Source organism: Apodemus sylvaticus, chromosome 3 (assembly GCF_947179515.1).
Source record: "Apodemus sylvaticus chromosome 3, mApoSyl1.1, whole genome shotgun sequence".
Classification (NCBI taxonomy): Eukaryota; Metazoa; Chordata; class Mammalia; order Rodentia; family Muridae; genus Apodemus; species Apodemus sylvaticus.
The window spans coordinates 136,390,751-136,411,410 of record NC_067474.1 but is presented as its reverse complement, the minus strand read 5'-3'; positions in this window follow the sequence as shown (position 1 = coordinate 136,411,410).

The following is a 20,660-nucleotide window of genomic DNA, read 5'->3' as shown; positions in this document are numbered from 1 at the left end:
TTAAAATCACTGGTCATGATGCTGGTACAGGAACACATGAAGGACATACATAAAGAAATTCAGGAGAAAATGGATCAAAAGTTAGAAGCCCTTGCAAGGGAAACACAAAAATCATTGAAAGAAATTCAGGAGAATACAAAAGCCAACAAGGAGGAAATGCAAAAAACACTTAAAGAAATACAGGAGAACTTTGGTCAACAGGCTGAGGTCATGAAAGATGAAACACAAAAATCTCTTAAAGAAATACAGGAGAACTTTGGTCAACAGGCTGAGGTCATGAAAGAAAAAACACAAAAATCTCTTAAAGAATTACAGGAAAGCACAAACAAGCAAGTGAAGGAGCTAAGCAAAACCATCCAGGATCTAAAATCAGAAGTAGAAACAACTAAGAAAACTCAAAAGGAGACAACTTTGGAGATAGAAAGCCTTGGGAAGAAATCAGGGGACAGAGATGCAAATATCAACAACAGAATACAAGAAATAAAAGAAAGAATCTCAGATGCTGAAGATTCCACAGAAACCATGGACTCAACAGTTAAAGAAAATGCAAAATGCAAAAAGCTTGTAACCCAAAATATCCAGGAAATCCAGGACACAATGAGAAGACCAAACCTAAGGATTATAGGCATAGATGAGAGTGAAGATTTACAACTGAAAGGGCCAGCAAATATCTTCAATAAAATTATGGAAGAAAACTTCCCTAACCTAAAGACAGAGATGCCCATGAATATACAAGAAGCCTACAGAACTCCAAACAGACTGGACCAGAATAGAAATACTTCCCGTCACATAATAATCAAAACACCAAATGTTCTAAACAAAGAAAGAATATTAAAGGCAGTAAGAGAAAAAGGCCAAGTAACATATAAAGGAAGACCTATCAGAATCACAGCAGACTTTTCACCTGAGACTATGAAGGCTAGAAGGTCCTGGGCAGATCTCATGCAGACTCTAAGAGAACACAAATGCCAACCAAAACTACTATATCCAGCAAAACTCTCAATCACCATAGATGGAGAAACTAAGATATTTCACGACAAAACCAAGTTTACCCAATATCTATCCACAAACCCAGCCCTAAAAAGGATAATAGGAGGACAACACCAATACAAGGAGGGAAACTTCACCCTGAAAAAAGCAAGATAGTAACCTTTCATCAAACCCAAAAGAAGTTAAGCAATCAAATTTAAAAAATAACGTCAAAAATGATAGGAAGTAACAATCACTATTCCTTAATATCTCTTAACATCAATGGACTCAATGCCCCAATAAAAAGACACAGACTAACTGACTGGATACGTAAACAGGACCCTACATTTTGCTGCTTACAGGAAACACACCTCAGGGTCAAAGACAAACACTACCTTAGAGTAAAAGGCTGGAAGACAATTTTACAAGCAAATGGTCTCAGGAAACAAGCTGGAGTAGCCATTTTAATATCAGATAAAATTGACTTTCAACCCAAAGTCATCAAAAGAGACTCTGAGGGACACTTCTTGCTGGTCAAAGGAAAAATATAACAAGAAGAACTCTCAATCCTGAACATCTATGCTCCAAATGCAAGGGCACCCTCTTTCATAAAAGAAACTTTATTAAAACTCAAAGCACACATTGCACCTAACACAATAATTGTGGGTGACTTCAACACTGCACTTTCCTCAATGGACCGATCTGGAAAACAGAAACTAAACAAGGACACAATGAAACTAATTGAAGCTTTGGACCAATTAGATTTAACTGATATATATAGAACATTCTATCCTAAAACAAAAGAATATACCTTTTTTTTCAGCACCTCATGGTACCTTCTCCAAAATCGACCATATAATTGGTCACAAGACAGACCTCAACAAATATAAGAAGATCGAACTAATCCCATGCCTCCTATCTGATCACTATGGAGTAAAAGTGGTCTTCAATAGCAACAGAAACAATAGAAAACCCACATACACGTGGAAATTGAACAATACTCTACTCAATGATACCTTGGTCAAGGAAGAAATAAAGAAAGAAATTAAAGACTTTTTAGAACACAATGAAAATGAAAACACAACATACCCAAATCTATGGGACACAATGAAAGCAGTGCTAAGAGGAAAACTCATAGCCCTGAGTGCCTCCAAAAAGAAAATGGAGAGAGCATACATTACCAACTTAATGACACACCTGAAAGCCCTAGAACAAAAAGAAGCTATTTCACCCAGGAGGAGTAGAAGGCAGGAAATCATCAAACTCAGGGCCGAAATCAATCAAGTAGAAACAAAGAGAACCATACAAAAAATCAACAAAACCAGGAGCTGGTTCTTTGAGAAAATCAACAAGATAGATAAACCCTTAGCCAGACTGACCAAAGGGCACAGAGAAAGTATCCAAATTAACAAACTTAGAAATGAAAAGGGAGACATAACAATGGAAACTGAGGAAATCCAAAAAATCATCAGATCCTACTACAAGAGCCTATACTCAACACAACTGGAGAATCTGGAGGAAATGGACAATTTCCTTGACAGATACCAAATACCAAAATTAAATCAGGACCAACTAGACCATCTGAACAGTCCCATAAAGCCTAAAGAAATAGAAGGAGTCATAGAAAGTCTTCCAACCAAAAAAAGCACAGGACCAGATGGTTTCAGTGCAGAATTCTACCAGACCTTCAAAGAAGAGTTAACACCAATACTCTTCAAACTATTCCACAAAATAGAAACAGAAGGAACACTACCCAATTCCTTCTACGAAGCCACAATTACGCTGATACCAAAGCCACACAAAGATCCAACAAAGAAAGAGAACTTCAGACCAATTTCCCTTATGAACATCGATGCAAAAATACTCAATAAAATTCTTGCCAACCGAATCCAAGAACACATCAAAACGATCATGATCAAGTAGGCTTTATCCCGGGAATGCAGGGTTGGTTCAATATACGGAAATCCATTAATACAATCCACTACATAAACAAACTCAAAGAACAAAACCACATGGTCATTTCATTGGATGCTGAAAAAGCATTTGACAAAATTCAGCATCCTTTCATGCTTAAAGTCTTGGAGAGAACAGGAATTCAAGGCCCATACCTAAACATAGTAAAAGCAATATACAGCAAACCGGTAGCCAGCATCAAACTAAATGGAGAGAAACTTGAAGCAATCCCACTGAAATCAGGGACCAGACAAGGCTGCCCCCTTTCTCCTTATCTTTTCAATATTGTACTTGAGGTACTAGCTCGGGCAATTCGACAACATAAGGAGGTCAAAGGGATACAAATTGGAAAGGAAGAAGTCAAACTATCATTATTTGCAGACGACATGATAGTCTACCTAAGTGACCCAAAAAACTCCACTAGAGAGCTCCTACAGCTGATAAACAACTTCAGCAAAGTGGCAGGTTATAAAATCAACTCAAGCAAATCAGTGGCCTTCCTATACTCAAAGGATAAGCAGGCTGAGAAAGAAATTAGGGAAATGACCCCCTTCACAATAGCCACAAACAGTATAAAGTATCTTGGGGTGACTCTTACCAAACATGTGAAAGATCTGTATGACAAGAACTTCAAGACTCTGAAGAAGGAAATGGAAGAAGACCTCAAAAAATGGGAAAACCTCCCATGCTCATGGATCGGTAGAATCAATATAGTTAAAATGGCCATTTTGCCTAAAGCACTATACAGATTCAATGCAATACCCATCAAAATCCCAACTCAATTCTTCACAGAGTTAGAAAGAGCAATTATCAAATTCATCTGGAACAACAAAAAACCCAGGATAGCTAAAACTATTCTCAGCAACAAAAGAAAATCTGGGGGAATCAGTATCCCTGACCTCAAGCAATACTACAGAGCAATAGTGTTAAAAACTGCATGGTATTGGTACAGTGACAGGCAGGAGGATCAATGGAACAGGATTGAAGATTCAGAAATGAACCCACACACCTATGGCCACTTGATCCTCGACAAAGAGGCTGAAAACATCCAATGGAAAAAAGATAGCCTTTTCAACAAATGGTGCTGGTTCAACTGGAGGTCAGCATGCAGAAGAATGCGAATTGATCCATCCTTGTCTCCTTGTACTAAGCTCAAATCCAAATGGATCAAGGACCTCCACATAAAGCCAGACACTCTGAAGCTAATAGAAAAGAAACTGGGGAAGACCCTTGAGGACATCGGTACAGGGAGAAAGTTTCTGAACAGAACACCAATAGCGTATGCTCTAAGAGCAAGAATTGACAAATGGGACCTCATAAGGTTACAGAGTTTCTGTAAGGCAAAGGACACCATCAAGAGGACAGATCGGCAACCAACAAATTGGGAAAAGATCTTCACCAATCCTACATCAGATAGAGGGCTAATATCCAATATATATAAAGAACTCAAGAAGTTAGACTCCAGAAAACCGAACAACCCTATTAAAAAATGGGGTACAGAGTTAAACAAAGAATTCTCACCTGAAGAACTTCGGATGGCTGAGAAGCATCTTAAAAAATGCTCAACTTCATTAGTCATTAGGGAAATGCAAATCAAAACAACCCAAAGATTTCATCTTACACCAGTCAGAATGGCTAAGATTAAAAATTCAGGAGACAGCAGGTGTTGGAGAGGGTGCGGAGAAAGAGGAACACTCCTCCACTGCTGGTGGGGTTGCAAATTGGTACAACCACTCTGGAAAGCAGTCTGGGGGTTCCTCTGAAAACTGGGCACCTCACTTCCAGAAGATCCTGCTATACCACTCCTGGGCATATACCCAGAGGATTCCCCACCATGTAATAAGGATACATGCTCTACTATGTTCATAGCAGCCCTATTTATAATTGCCAGATGCTGGAAAGAACCCAGGTATCCCTCAACAGAAGAGTGGATGCAAAAAATGTGGTATATCTACACAATGGAGTACTATTCAGCCATTAGAAACAATGAATTCATGAAATTCTTAGGCAAATGGATGGAGCTAGAGAACATCATACTAAGTGAGGTAACCCAGACTCAAAAGGTGAATCATGGTATGCACTCACTAATAAGTGGTTATTAACCTAGAAAACTGGAATACCCAAAATATAATCCACACATCAAATGAGATACAAGAAGAAAGCAGGAGTGGTCCCTGGTTCTGGAAAGACTCAGTGAAACAGTATTTGGCAAAACCAGAACGGGGAACTGGGAAGGGGTGGGAGGGAGGACAGGGGAAGAGAAGGGGGCTTACGGGACTTTCGGGGAGTGGGGGGGGCTAGAAAAGGGGAAATCATTTGAAATGTAAATAAATTATATCGAATAAAAAAAATTCCAAAAATAGATATTTCAAAATCAACTTTCATGGAAAATTATATAGATAAAATGGTAGATATAAAAAACTTTCTAAATTAATTGAAGGTGGAATTAAAAACATTTTGTGATAAAATCAGAGATTTACATGGAAAACATTTCTGATAAAATAGAAGAAATATATCAAAAACATGTTAAAATTGAAGATTATCATGAGAAATAATGCAGATAAAACAGTAGACATAAAAATTGCTAAATTAATTGAAAGAGGAATTATAAACATTTTCTGATAAAATTGAAGATTTACATGAAAAACATTTCTGTTAGTCTATGTCTTTTTATTGGGGGAATTGAGTCCATTGATGTTAAGAGCTATTAAGGAATAGTGATTGTTGCTTCATGATATTTTTAATGTAGTTTTTATGTTTGTGTGTATATCTTCTTTTGGGTTTGTTGGAAGACGATTACTTTCTTGCTTTTTCTATGTTGTAGTTTCCCTCCTTGGGTTGGTGTTTTCTATCTATTATCCTTTGTAGGGCTGAATTTGTGACAGATATTGTGTAAATTTGGTTTTATCATGGAATATCTTGGTTTCTACCTCTATGGTGATTGGCTATAGTAGTCTGGGCTGGCTGGCATTTGTGTTCTCTTAGGGTCTGAGAACTGCCCAGGCTCTTCTGGCTTTCATAGTCTCTGGTGAGAAGTCTGGTATAATTCTGATAGGTCTGCCTTTATAAGATACTTGTCCTTTCCCCCTTACTGCTTTTAATATTCTTTCTTTGTTTAGTGAATTTGGTGTTTGGATTATTATGTGCCTGGAGGAATTTTTGTTCTTGTCCAGTCTGTTTGGGGTTCTGAAGGCTTCTTGTATGTTCTTGGGCATCTCTTTCTTTAGGTAGAGCTTTCTTCTATAATTTTGTTGAAGATATTTACTGGGCCTTTAAGATGTAAATCCTCCCTCTCATCTATACCTATAATCCTTAGGTTTGGTCTTCTCATTGTGTCCTGGATTTCCTGGATGTTTTGGGTTACAAGCTTTATGCATTTTGCATTTGCTTTGACTGTTGAGTCAATGTTTTCTGTGGTATCTTGAGCACATGAGGTCCTTTCTTCTGTCTCTTGTATTCTGTTGTTAATACGTGCATCTATGACTCCTGAATCCTTTCCAAGGTTTTCTCTCTCCAGACATGTCTCACTTTGTGATTTCTTTATTGTTTACTTCCACTTTTACATCCTGGATGGTTTTGTTCAGTTCCTTCACTTGATTGTTTGTGTTTTCCTGTAATTCTTTAAGGGATTTTGTGTTTCCTCTTTAAGGGCTTCTGCCTATTGACCCAAGATCTCCTGTATTTCTTTAAGGGATTTTTGTGTTTCTTCTTTAAGGGCTTTTACCTGTTGATCGATGTTCTCCTGTGTTTCTTTAAGGCAGTTATTTAAGTCCTTCGTGAAGCCCTCTATCAGCATCATGAGATGTGATTTTAAATCCATCTCTTGCTTTTCCAGTGTGTTGGGGTATCTGAGACTTGCTGTGGTGGGAGAGCTGGATTCTGATATTGCCAAGCAGCCTTGGTTTCTGTTGGTAGGGTTCTTGTGCTTGCCTTCCGCCATCTGTTTATTTCTGGTGCTAGTTGGTTTTGCTGTCTCTGGCTGGAACTTGTCCCTCCTGTGGGCCTGTAAGCCTGTGTTTGTACTTCTGGGAGAAGTACTCTCTTCTGTCAGGGTCTGTGCATAGAAGTCTGTGGAGCTACCTGGCTCTTTGGTGCAAATGGCAGCCTGAAGTCTTCTGTCCCAGCTGCTCCACTGATTGTTTGCCCTGTGTGCCCCTGGCTGTTCTCCTCTAGAGAGAAGTTTGAGATCTCACCTCTGTGCTCAGAAGTGAAAGCACTTCTGGGAGATCAATCTCCCCTGGAGGGCTGAACACAGAAGGCTATGGAGCTTCTGGGCTCCCCGATGCAAAATAGACTACATCCACTTAATAGCAGGGTATTGCCAGAGTTCTGGTTCTTTCTTGAAGGTAGCTGGTAGCTGGGGAGGGTGTCAGTGAGGCCAAGACTTGGTCTTGGGAGAGATTAAGTTTGCTTTTTATAATAAGATATAAATTCTTGACTTTAAGTTACACTGAGGCCAGAAGCCTCAGGACTCTGGACCTATTGACATTTGTGGCTAACAGCAGAGGGATTAGTCAAAGGATTTATTGTTATGACTCCCTTCTCTGCTAAGCAGCCAGAAGCCTTTCTGACTATGCTACTTAACTCTTTGTGAACCAGAAAGGCAGGAAAGGAAAATAATTAAAATCTTTAACACAAGCAAATATGCACAGAAACATATATATCCACATATACATTTACATTTTCATTCATTCTCATTTATATATTAACACATTCACATTTTTGTTGGGCCCAAGCATTGTCTCATACACAAGTATTCATACATGCTTGCATACGTACATATATCTATACATGTACATATAGACAGACATATAGATTTGGATGGGTGGATGGGTGGATGGATGTCAAACCATCTAACCAACTTTATTTCTTTTCTCTGGCCTTTTTTATTTTATTTTTATTTTTAGCCAAAAAAGCTCTTTAGAAAATTATCTCAGAAATAAAATGTTACATAAAATGGAAGTTACAGAAGGATGTTGACAATAAGTTCAAAGCAGTGTTTCACTTTAGATGCTTGTAATAAGTTCAAAGCAAGTTTTTACATGACATTGCTTCATCATAGTATAGACCTGTAGTTTTGTTCTTGGAATTTAGTGTTTTTTCCTCGAACATAAATTGTCCCAAGTTAATATCTCTTTTTAGTGTATGGTATGAAAGTTCCTTAAGGCTGCCTACTCTCTCTCTCTATCTATTCAATATAGATTGAAGTTCTAGCTAGAGCAATTAGACAAAAAAGGAGGTCAAAGGGAAATAAGTTGAAAAGGAAGAAGTCAAAATATCAATATTTGCAGATGATATGATAGTATACATAAATGATCCCAACAATTCCACCAGAGAACTCCTAAACCTGATAACCAATTTCAACAAAGTGGCTGGATATAATATAAACTCAAACAAATCAGTAGCCTTCCTCTACTCAAAGGATAAACAGTTTGAGAAAGAAATTAGGGAACCAAGACCTTTCACAATAGTCACAAACAATATAAAATATCTTGGTGTGACTCTAACCAAACAAGTGAAAGATCTGTACAACATGAATTTCAAGACTTTGAAGAAAGAAATCGAAGATTTCAGATGATGGAAAGAACTCACATGCTCATGGATTGGCAGGATTAATATAGTAAAAATAGCCATCTTGCTGAAAGCAATCTACAGATTCAATGCAATTTCCATCAAAATTCCAACTCAATTCTTCATAGAGTTAGAAAGAGCAATTCTCAAATTTATTTGGAATAACAATCTAGGATAGCGAAAACTATTCTCAACAATACAAGAACTTCTGGGGGAGTCACCATCACTGACCTCACGTTGTACTACAGAGCAGTAGCGATAAAAACTGCATTATGAAAAAAAACCTGCATTGTGGTATTGGTGCAGAGACAGGCAGGTAGATCAATGGAATAGAATGAAAAACCCCAGTAATAAACCCATACACCTGTGGTCACTTGATCTTTCACAAAGAAGCTAAAAACATTCAGTGGAAAAAAGACAGCATTTTCAACAAATGGCGCTGGTTCAATTGGAGGTCAACATGTAGAAGAATGTGAATTGAATTCTTCTTATCTCCCTGTACAAAACTTAAGTATAAGAGGATCAAAGACCTCCACATAAAACCAGATGCACTGAATCTAATAGAAGGGAAAGTGGGGAAACACATGGACACAGGGGAAATTTCCTGAACAGAAAACCAGTGGCTTATGCTCTAAGATCAACAATCGACAAATGGGACTTTATAAAATTGCAAAGCTTTTGTAAGGCAAAGGATACTGTCAAAAGGACAAAATTGCAACCAACAGATTGGGAATAGATCTTTACCAACCCTACATCTGATAGAGGGCTAATATCCAATATATGCAAAGAACTGAAGAAGTTAGATTCCAGAGAACCAAATATTCCTATTAAAAATGGGCAACAGTACTCATTGTATTTCATATTATGCAGCCTTTATATAGTTTATGAGGAGTGGGCATATTCTGCACTTGATTCTAGCATTATAATATCTTTCTAACAAAGCAACTAATACTGTCTCTTAGCTTGCATGACTAAAGAACTTATAGTAAGACTTATAGTAAGATGAGGAGTTACATCAAGTTGTCAGAGCTCTGTGAAGGATGCATGGGAAAGACAAGGAGAGATATTTAGTGGCAGCTATCCCAGCTAGTAGACTCTTTTTAGAGTGCTGGCTGCTAGACTGAGATTCTAGTCAGTGGTAGATGGGAAAGAAAATGGAGGAAAATATAGGGATCCAGTGTAAAGATAAAGAAAAGAATCCCAGATCTTAGGCTGAGAAGTGGCCAAAATATAAGGTGTTATAATGGGCCAGTTTAGAAGTCATGTGTGATCAAAGCGCTCAGGAGTGTGATGCAGGTGGTTCTCTATGAGTTTGAAATGATTTTCATTGTTAGCCTTTGATTGTGTCCCTCAGGCAGTTCATGTCCCTGATCCAGGTCCTGGAATTTCTCCTGCTTTGGTTCCCAGTGACTGACATTACAGATTTCTGTCACCACAACTGGCTTCCCCTGCCTCCCCTTTAAATTTATTTATTTTAATTTGCCAAGGAGCCAAGAATAACCTTGAACTTCTAACCCTTCTCCTTCTGTCTTCCAAGTGCTAGGACTATATGTGTACATCCTTGCCTATGTTGTGCAGTCCTGTGGTCCTACCCAAGGCCTAGTGCATGCTAGTCACGCACTCTATCAACAGGGATACATCTCCCAACCCACATGGACTTCTTTTTTTCCAAGACAGGGTTTCTCTGTGTAGCCCTGGCTGTCCTGGAACTCACTCTGTAGACCAGGCTGACCTCAAACTCAGAAATCCACCTGCCTCTGCCTCCCAGATGCTGGGATTAAAGGCGTGCACTACCAGTGTCCAGCCCACATGGACTCCTTATGATTGTTGGAACCTGATAGACAGAGCTGAACAAGAAGTGTTATTTTGTCTGTCACTGTCGATGTGAAATTTATGTAACATCAGTTCACTGTTTTCAGTGCACAATTTAGTGGGTTTGAACCTGTTCATAAGCTTGACAACTCTCTAGTTCCAGTACTTGTCAGTACTCAGGAAATCCTCCATATGGCCTCATTCCTCTCACTCCATATAACCTCCAGCCTATTTTCTATATGTGTTGTGTGTCTAGTTTTGGACATAACAGGTAAAAGCTACCTAATAACCTGTCCTTTGTGCAATGTTATTTTCCATGCTTTGAGGTTCATCCAAGTTATAGCATGCCTCAGCACTTCATTTCTGCTCATGGGTGAATAGTATTCCATTGTATCAATATACCACAGGTTACTTATCCAGTAAGGCACATATTTTTAACATTCTACTACTACCAACAATACTACTGTAAATACTTGTGTAAGGTTTTATATGGACATATATTTTTATTTTTCTAAGTAGTAAATGTAGGAGTGGAGTTGCTGGGTCATCTCATAATTACATGCTTAATTTTGCTTTTAGACACTGCCATACTTTTTCACAGGGGTTGCGTTGCTACATTAGGGTTCTTGTACCATTAGGGTACAACCGTTCCAACTGCTCCATGTGCTCAAAGTCTGTCTGGGCACAAGTCAGAATGTTGTTGTTTTAGCTTACATTCTGGTAAAGAACAACCATGCTGTTGGCCATTTCCTATCTTCTTGCACACAGATTTTTTTCATTCTTTCCTATTTCCTGTTTAATGATTTCATTTATTGTGATGATTTTGAGATCCATTTATTTGATGTGTATGAGGTTTTATTTTGTCTAAATGTATGTCTGTGTACCATGTGCATCAGTGCCCACAGAGGGCAGAGCAGGGTCCCCTGGAGCTGTAGCTACAGATAGCAGTGAGCCACCAAGCAGCTGTTGGGAAGAACATTCAGTGCTTTTAAAGGCTGAGCCATTTATCTTACATTATTTATTTATTTATTTACTTATTTTGAAACATTATCTCATGATCTAACAGTGTTGGCCTAGAACTTGATATGTAATTAGGCTTGTCAGACTATTGGAAGGAAGGCATCCAGTACAATGACAGATTGAAATTAATGATTTTTTTTTAACTAGTAATGGAGGGATGGTTGAGCATTAGGTGCTCTTGCAGAGAACCCCAATTGGGTTCCCAGCTCCCACAGGGAAGCTCAGAACCACTCAGACCTCCAGATCCAGAGGAATAGGCACCCACTTTTGTCTCCTCAGACTTCATGCACACACATAGTGCACATGCACATATTACATACATACATGCAGGGAAAAATTCACACATAAAATGAAAATAAAAATTCTGTAAATATTTTTATTTGTGTACATGTATTTGTGTAAATGTCTTGTGTTCAGAAGTCAACAAAGGCTAGACGATATAGTTAAACCCCAAGAGGTAAACCTCAGGGCTTCAACTCATATATTCAGTTAATATAGCACACACTTTTAACCACTTAAGCATGTCTTTAGTCTATTGCCACCACAGACAGACAGACAGACAGACACACACACACACACACATGCATACACACACACACACACACACACACACACACAGAAGCATCATTTCTTAATTATACTTTTGGCTTTGGTATGTTGTAAGACTTCTTAAAATCTTGTGGACAATGATCTCAGATACCTGTTTCACAAAATACTTTGTTTTATCATGGAGGCTGGCTTCATACACTAGCTCCACCTTCTTTTACTGTGGGTTGAGACCCCACAGGGGTTTATTGAACTGAATGTGGTGCTTGAGGAAAATGTGGCAACAGTATTCTGAATATACAATGTACAAATATTAATTCCCAATGAAGGATGATAGATAGAGTTTTTTTAAATGTGGGTATTTTTTTCTCCTGGGATAGGCTCCTCGAATAACAACTCTGAGACTTGAAATATATTTACCAACACCTTGGCCATAGCTTTGACTTGTTCTTTGAATAGTTCATAAATTAATATTCCATTTTTTCTGATCTAGGTTCTGCCATGTGACAGGTTACTTCTGCTCAGGTTCCATGTGTCTCCTTTTTAGGGTTTCTGGGAGTCAAATCCTTCTCTAGGCTCTATCCAACCATCCTTCCTGCCTGCCATGGCCCACAGATTATTCTACCTTTTCCTAAAGGCCACATGGATTTTTTTATTGACAAGTGAAACATCCATGAAATATACAAGATATTCTCTCATGTCCCTACCTGCAGGACAGTCAACAAGGTTCCTTAGGCCACCTAGAAGAAAGGCGATGGGGCGACAAGACAATAGAGAGAGGCCGGACAACCTGTCTAGTTCCGATCAAGCTGTCAAACTTTCATTTTTACACAAGTCAATATAAAGGGAAGCATACATGGTTTGGGAGGGGTAAAGGGGGAACAATCTCAGGGGGGTGACATCATTTCTAAGAAACAGTTTTTCATAATTTCTGGTAAAGCTAGTTATTGCTGTTGGAATTCTGGCATGATAAAAGGGGGGTCATGAGGCGGTGAAGTGGAAAGGGGTTGCTATAGTAACCTATCTACAGATGAACTTCAAAAGGAGGGGGTTTTAAGATTTACATAGGAATAGTTCCTGGCATGGAGATCTAAGTGAGAATGACTCCTGGTATCGAGGTCTCCTGGCCTTGAGAGCCAGGAGGGGATGACTCCTGGTATGGAGAGTTCTTGGCATTGAGTTCTAAGTGAGGATGGCTCCTGGCACTCTCAACAACTTCTTCTTTTAGTTCAATAAAAGTTGAAGAGAAAGTGGAGCTCTCATGCTCATTTATTACAATAATAATTATATACAAGAAAAACTATTATGGAACAATTATGAGGTTATTAGGTAAGATTTTTTATTTACAATGTCTAGTTCTTATGTATTTGGCAACTTAGAATAAAGTATTGTATTATCTGTCCTATCTGAGTTTAAAGTTCTGTACCTAGATCATTCCTGTAATAACTTGTATGACCAATTAAAAATATCTTCTTATACCTAAAAATATTTTCTCAATGCCTTAACAAGTTAAGCTTTATAATGAGTCAATAATCATCTAGTCCGCAACCCCATCAGACATGAGAAGAAAAATAATTGTTACCCTAGTCTGTAGGAAGTGCAAAGTAAGCAAATTCCAAAACAATACAAATAACAGAGAAATCTGAGTGCCTCAACAGTTCCCCTAAAATCCTCTAGTAATTTGGAGCACTAATCTTTGGCCTTTTGACCCAGTATACTGAAAGACTTATTTGTGAAGCAGGAATTGTGAAGGACTCCTTACTTGGTTTAGCAAGCTTCAACTGTCAGGTTTTCTGTGTCCATTTTTGTTTATTTTGAGCAACATTGTACATTGAAGAATGGTCAGCTTCTTGCCCAGTGGCAGCTCGCTGCATCTGAAGCAAACTCCATAAGGAGATTCTTTGATGCTCATCCTCTTATTTGATATGAAATGGGAGTGCTGCCAGGAGCTGACTTGTCTCATTGTAAAAATAAGCAAACCTCATTTAATAATAAAATATCTTAAAATGCTACAATCTGTAGGTCTCTGAGATTTTTGAAGACTATCATCTATCTATCTATCTATCTATCTATCTATCTATCTATCTATCTATCTATCTATCATTTATCTAGTATATCTCAACTGGCAAGCATTGCTTGTTTCTGGTTATTTACTATAGGTTCTACATTGGAAACCTAATTTTGGACCATTTGCACCAGGGAGCCAGGCGGCTCCACAGCCTTCTGTGCACAGACCCTGACAAAAGAGAGTTGGTCTCCCAGGAGTATGGGTACAGGCTTACAGGCCCACAGGAGGGTTAAGCTCCAGCCAGAGACAGTAAGACCAACTAACACCAAAGATAACCAGATGGCAAAAGGCAAGTGCAAGAACCCTACCAACAGAAACCAAGGCTACTTGGCAAATCAGAACCCAGTTTTTCCACTACCACAGCAAGTCCCAGATATCCCAACACTCTGGAAAAGCAAGAGTTGGATTTAAAATCGTATCTCATGATACTGATAGAGGACTTCAAGAAGGACTTAAATAACTCCCTTCAAGAAATACCAGAGAATTTTTGACTTCTGGGTTTACAGGTGAGGCAGCCATCTTCTCTCCAGCAACTGAGCAGGTGGGTACAGCCAGGAGCACAGGGAACGCAGGAGTGGCAGTACAGACTAGGCTCCACCTGCACCCAGGAGCTGGGCAGTGCCACAGCTCTCTGTGCCAGGGGAGAGCTTGTCACCCAGAGGTGCTTAGACAGGCTTGCAAGCACACAGGAGGGACAAGTGCCAGCCAGAGACAGCAGGACCAACTAACACTAGTTATAAACAGATGGTGAAAGGCAAGTGTAGGAACATTACTAACAGAAATCAAGGCAACATGAGACCAGCCAAACCCAAGTCTCTCACAACAGCAAGTCCTGGATACCCCAACACATCAGAAAAGCAAGATTTGGATTTAAAATCACAACTCATGATGCTGATGGAGGGCTTCAAGAAGGACATAAATAACTCCCTTAAAGAAATACAGGAGAATACAAGTAAACAGGGAGAAGCCCTTAAAGAACTACAGGAAAACACAACAAAACAGGTGAAGGAATTGAACAAAACCATCCAGGATCTAAAAATGGAGGTAGAAACAATAAGGAAATCACAAAGGGAGACAACTTTGGACATAGAAAACCTAGTAAAGAAGTCAGGAGCCATGGATTCAAGCATCAACAATACGAGAGATAGAAGAGAGAATCTCAGGTGCAGAAAATACCATAGAAAGCATAGACAAAACAGTCAAAGATAACTGCAAAATGCAAAAAGCTCCTGACTTCGAACATTAGGAAATCCTGGACAAAATGAGAAGACCAAACCTAAGGATTATAGGTATAGAAGAGAGTGAAGATTTCCAACTTAAAGAGCCAGTAAATGTCTTCAACAAAATTATAGAAGAAAACTTCCCTAACCTAAAGAAAGAGATGCCCATAATCATACAACAAGCCTACAGAACTCCAAATAGATTGGACCAGAAAAGAAATTCCTCCCATCACATACTAATTAAAACACCAAATGCACTAAACAAAGAAAGAATATTAAAAGCAGTAAGGGAAAAAGGTCAAGTAACATATAAAGGCAGACCTATCAGAATCACACCAGACTGCTCACCAGTCACTTGAGTTTTTGATCTGAACCATTCTGATAGGTGTGAGGTGGAATCTCAGGGTCATTTTGATTTGCATTTCTCTGATGAGTGAGGACTTTGAACATTCCTTTAAGTGCTTCTCATCCATTTGAGATTCTTCTGTTATGAATTCTCTATTGAGCTCTGTACCTCATTTTTAAATTGGGATATTTGAGTTTTTGGAGGTTAACTTATATTTTAGATATTTGCTATCTGTCATATGTAGGAGTTAGTGAAGTTTTTTCCCAATCTATAGGTTGCCAATTTGGTCTATTGATGGTGTCTTTTACCTTACAGATGCTTTTCAGTTTCAAGGAGTCCCATTTATTTGTTGATCTTAGAGCCTTGACCCACTGGTTTTCTCTTCAGGAAATTTCCCCCTGTGCCAATGATGTTGAGGCTCTTTCCCACGTTTCTTCTGTTTGATTCAGTTTATCTGGTTGAAGTCTTTGATCCACTTGCACTTGGACTTTGTGCAAGGTGATAAATATAGATCCATTTTCATTCTCCTGCATACAGACTGCCAGTTAGACCAGTCGCATTTGTAAAAGGTACTTTCCTTTCCCCACTGTTTTTGGTTTCTTTGTTAAAGATTAGGTGTCCATAGGTCTTCAATTCTATTCCTTTGATCCATCTGTCTCTGTCAGTACCAACACCATGGGTTTTTTTTTTTTGTTTGTTTGTTTTTGTTTTGTTTTTGTTTTTTTGTTTTGTTTTGTTTGTTTGTTTGTTTAACCACTATTGCTTTGTACTACAGCTTGAGATCAGGGATGGTTATTCCCATAGAATTTCCTTTATTGTTGAGAAATGTTTTGGCTATCCTGTTTTTTTTCCACATAAAGTTGGAATGAATCTTTCCATGTTTGTAAAGAACTGTGCTGGAATTTTGATGGGTATTGCATTGAATCTATAGATTGCTTTTGGTTAGATGGCCATTTTCACTGTTTATCCTACCAATCCACGAGCATGGGAGAGCATTCAATATTCTGAGGTCTTTGATTTCTTTTTTTTTTCTGGGAATTTAAATTCTTGTTGTATAGATCTTTCACTCGTTTGGTAAGAGTTACACCCAGATATTTTATAGTATTTCTGACTATTGTGAAGGGTGTTATTTTCCTAATTTCTTTCCCAGCTTGTTTATCATTTCTTTCCTTTTTTTATTGGATATTTTATTTGCTTGAATTTCAAATGTTATTCCCTTTCCTGGTTTCCTGTCCAGAAATCCCCTATCACATCCTCTTCCTCCAGCATCTATGAGAATGCACCTCCACCTACCCACTCACTCTAGGCTCCCTGCTGTCACTTGAGTTTTTGATCTTAGACATTCTGACTGGTGTGAGGTAGAATCCCAGGGTTGTTTTGATTTGCATTTCTCTGATGACTAAGGATGCTGAACATTTCTTTAGGTGCTTCTCAGCCATTTTATATTCCTCACTTGAGAATTCTTTGAGAATAGGTATTCAGAACTGAGAGTTCATCTTGGTAGATTTTTCCTTCCCAAAGTATGAAGTTTCCTTACTTTTTATTATTGATAACCTTTGGTTGAAATTTGACTTTATTTGATATTAGAATGGCTACTCCAGCTTGTTTCTTGGGATCATTTGATTGGAGAATTTTTTCCAGCCTTTTACTCTGAGGTAGTGTTTCTCTTTGTCACTGATGTGCATTTTCTGTATGCAGCAAAATCCTGGGTCTTGTTTATGTATCCAGTCTGTTAGTCTGTCTTTTTTCTCTATTTTTTTATTTAATATATTCTTTATTTACATTTTAAATGTTATTCCCTTTCCAAGATTCTCCACTCCCAGAAAACCCCTAACCCTTTCTCACTCCCCCAGAAAACCCCTAACCCATCCTTCCTCCGCATTCTATGAGGATGTTCCTCCACCCAAACCATCCCCACCTAGCCTCCCTCGATTTCCCTACACTGGGGTATCTATTGAGCCTTCATAGGACAAAGGACCTCTCCTCCTCCCATTGATGCCTGACAAGGCATTCCTTTGCTACAAATGCAGCTGGAGCCATATGTACCCCTTGGTTGATGGCTTAGTCCCTGGGAGCTCTGTGGGGGGGGGGTGGTTAGTTGATATTGCTGTTCTTCATATGAGGCTGCAAACCCATTTGGTTCATTTAGTCCTTTCTCTAACTCCTCCACTGGGGATCCTGCACTCTGTCCAATGGTTGGCTGCTAGCATTTGCCTCTGGTTTTGTAGGACTCTGGCAGGGCCTCTCAGAAGACATCCACATTAGGCTTCTTTCAGCAAGCTTTTCTTGGCATCCACAGTAGTGTCAGGGTTGGTGACTGTTTATATGATGAATCCCCAGGTAGGAGAGTCTCTGCATGGCATTTCCTTAAATCTCTGCTCTACACTTTATCTCCATATATTGCTCCAATCTATGAGCAGATGAGATCGTTCGATTTTCTGAGATATTCTATTTCTATCTTCAGAGGCTTGTAGTTCTTTTTGTTTTTTATTAGATATATTCTTTCTTTTTTTTTATTCGATATAATTTATTTACATTTCAAATGATTTCCCCTTTTCTAGCCCCCCACTCCCCGAAAGTCCCGTAAGCCCCCTTCTCTTACCCTGTCCTCCCACCCACCCCTTCCAACTTCCCCATTGTGGTTTTGCCGAATACTGTTTCACTGAGTCTTTCCAGAACCAGGGGCCACTCCTCCTTTCTTCTTGTACCTCATTTGATGTGTGGATTATGTTTTGGGTATTCCAGTTTTCTAGGTTAATAACCACTTATTAGTGAGTGCATACCACGATTCACCTATTGAGTCTGGGTTACCTCACTTAGTATGATGTTCTCTAGCTCCATCCATTTGCCTAAGAATTTCATGAATTCATTGTTTCTAATGGCTGAATAGTACTCCATTGTGTAGATATACCACATTGTTTGCATCCACTCTTCTGTTGAGGGATACCCGGGTTCTTTCCAGCATCTGGCAATTATAAATAGGGCTGCTATGAACATAGTAGAGCATGTATCCTTATTACATGGTGGGGAATCCTCTGGGTATATGCCCAGGAGTGGTATAGCAGGATCTTCTGGAAGTAAGGTGCCCAGTTTTCGGGGGAACTGCCAGACTGATTTCCAGAGTGGTTGTACCAATTTGCAACCCCACCAGCAGTGGAGGAGTGTTCCTCTTTCTCCACACCCTCTCCAACACCTGCTGTCTCCTGAATTTTTAATCTTAGCCATTCTGACTGGTATAAGATGAAATCTTAGGGTTGTTTTGATTTGCATTTCCCTAATGACTGATGAAGTTGAGCATTTCTTAAGATGCTTCTCCGCGATCCGAAGTTCTTCAGGTGAGAATTCTTTGTTTAACTCTGTACCCCATTTTTTAATAGGGTTGTTCGGTTTTCTGGAGTCTAACTTCTTGAGTTCTTTATATATATTGGATATTAGCCCTCTATCTGATGTAGGATTGGTGAAGATCTTTTCCCAATTTGTTGGTTGCCGATTTGTCCTCTTGATGGTGTCCTTTGCCTTACAGAAACTTTGTAATTTTATGAGGTCCCATTTGTCAATTCTTGCTCTTAGAGCATACGCTATTGGTATTCTGTTCAGAAACTTTCTCCCTGTACCGATGTCCTCAAGGGTCTTCCTCAGTTTCTTTTCTATTAGCTTTATTGGCTTTATGTGGAGGTCCTTGATCCATTTGGATTTGAGCTTACTACAAGGAGACAAGGATGGATCAATTCGCATTCTTCTGCATGCTGACCTCCAGTTGAACCAGCACCATTTGTTGAAAAGGCTATCTTTTTTCCATTGGATGTTTTCAGCTTCTTTGTCGAGGATCAAGTGGCCATAGGTGTGTGGGTTCATTTCTGGATCTTCAATCCTGTTCCATTGATCCTCCTGCCTGTCACTGTACCAATACCATGCAGTTTTTAACACTATTGCTCTGTAGTATTGCTTGAGGTCAGGGATACTGATTCCCCCAGATTTTCTTTTGTTGCTGAGAATAGTTTTAGCTATCCTGGGTTTTTTGTTGTTCCAGATGAATTTGATAATTGCTCTTTCTAACTCTGTGAAGAATTGAGTTGGGATTTTGATGGGTATTGCATTGAATCTGTATATTGCCTTTGGCAAAATGGCCATTTTAACTATATTGATTCTACCGATCCATGAGCATGGGAGGTTTTCCCATTTTTTGAGGTCTTCTTCTATTTCCTTCTTCAGAGTCTTGAAGTTTTTGTCATACAGATCTTGCACATGTTTGGTAAGAGTCACCCCAAGATACTTTATACTGTTTGTGGCTATTGTGAAGGGGGTCATTTCCCTAATTTCTTTCTCATCCTGCTTATCCTTTGAGTATAGGAAGGCCACTGATTTGCTTGTGTTGATTTTATAACCTGCCACTTTGCTGAAGTTGTTTATCAGCTGTAGGAGCTCTCTAGTGGAGTTTTTTTGGGTCACTTAGGTAGACTATCATGTCGTCTGCAAATAATGATAGTTTGACTTCTTCCTTTCCAATTTGTATCCCTTTGACCTCCTTATGTTGTCGAATTGCCCGAGCTAGTACCTCAAGCACAATATTGAAAAGATAAGGAGAATGGGGGCAGCCTTGTCTGGTCCCTGATTTCAGTGGGATTGCTTCAAGTTTCTCTCCATTTAGTTTGATACTGGCTACCGGTTTGCTGTATATTGCTTTTACTATGTTTAGGTATGGGCCTTGAATTCCTGTTCTCTCCAAGACTTTAAGCATGAAAGGATGCTGAATTTTGTCAAATGCTTTTTCAGCATCCAATGAAATGACCATGTGGTTTTGTTCTTTGAGTTTGTTTATGTAGTGGTTTGCATTGATGGATTTCCATATATTAAACCAACCCTGCATTCCCGGGATAAAGCCTACTTGATCATGGTGGATGATCGTTTTGATGTGTTCTTGGATTCGGTTGGCAAGAATTTTATTGAGTATTTTTGCATCTATGTTCATAAGGGAAATTGGTCTGAAGTTCTCTTTCTTTGTTGGATCTTTGTGTGGCTTTGTTATCAGCGTAATTGTGGCTTCGTAGAAGGAATTGGGTCGTGTTCCTTCTGTTTCTATTTTGTGGAATAGTTTGAAGAGTATTGGTGTTAACTCTTCTTTGAAGGTCTGATAGAATTCTGCACTGAAACCATC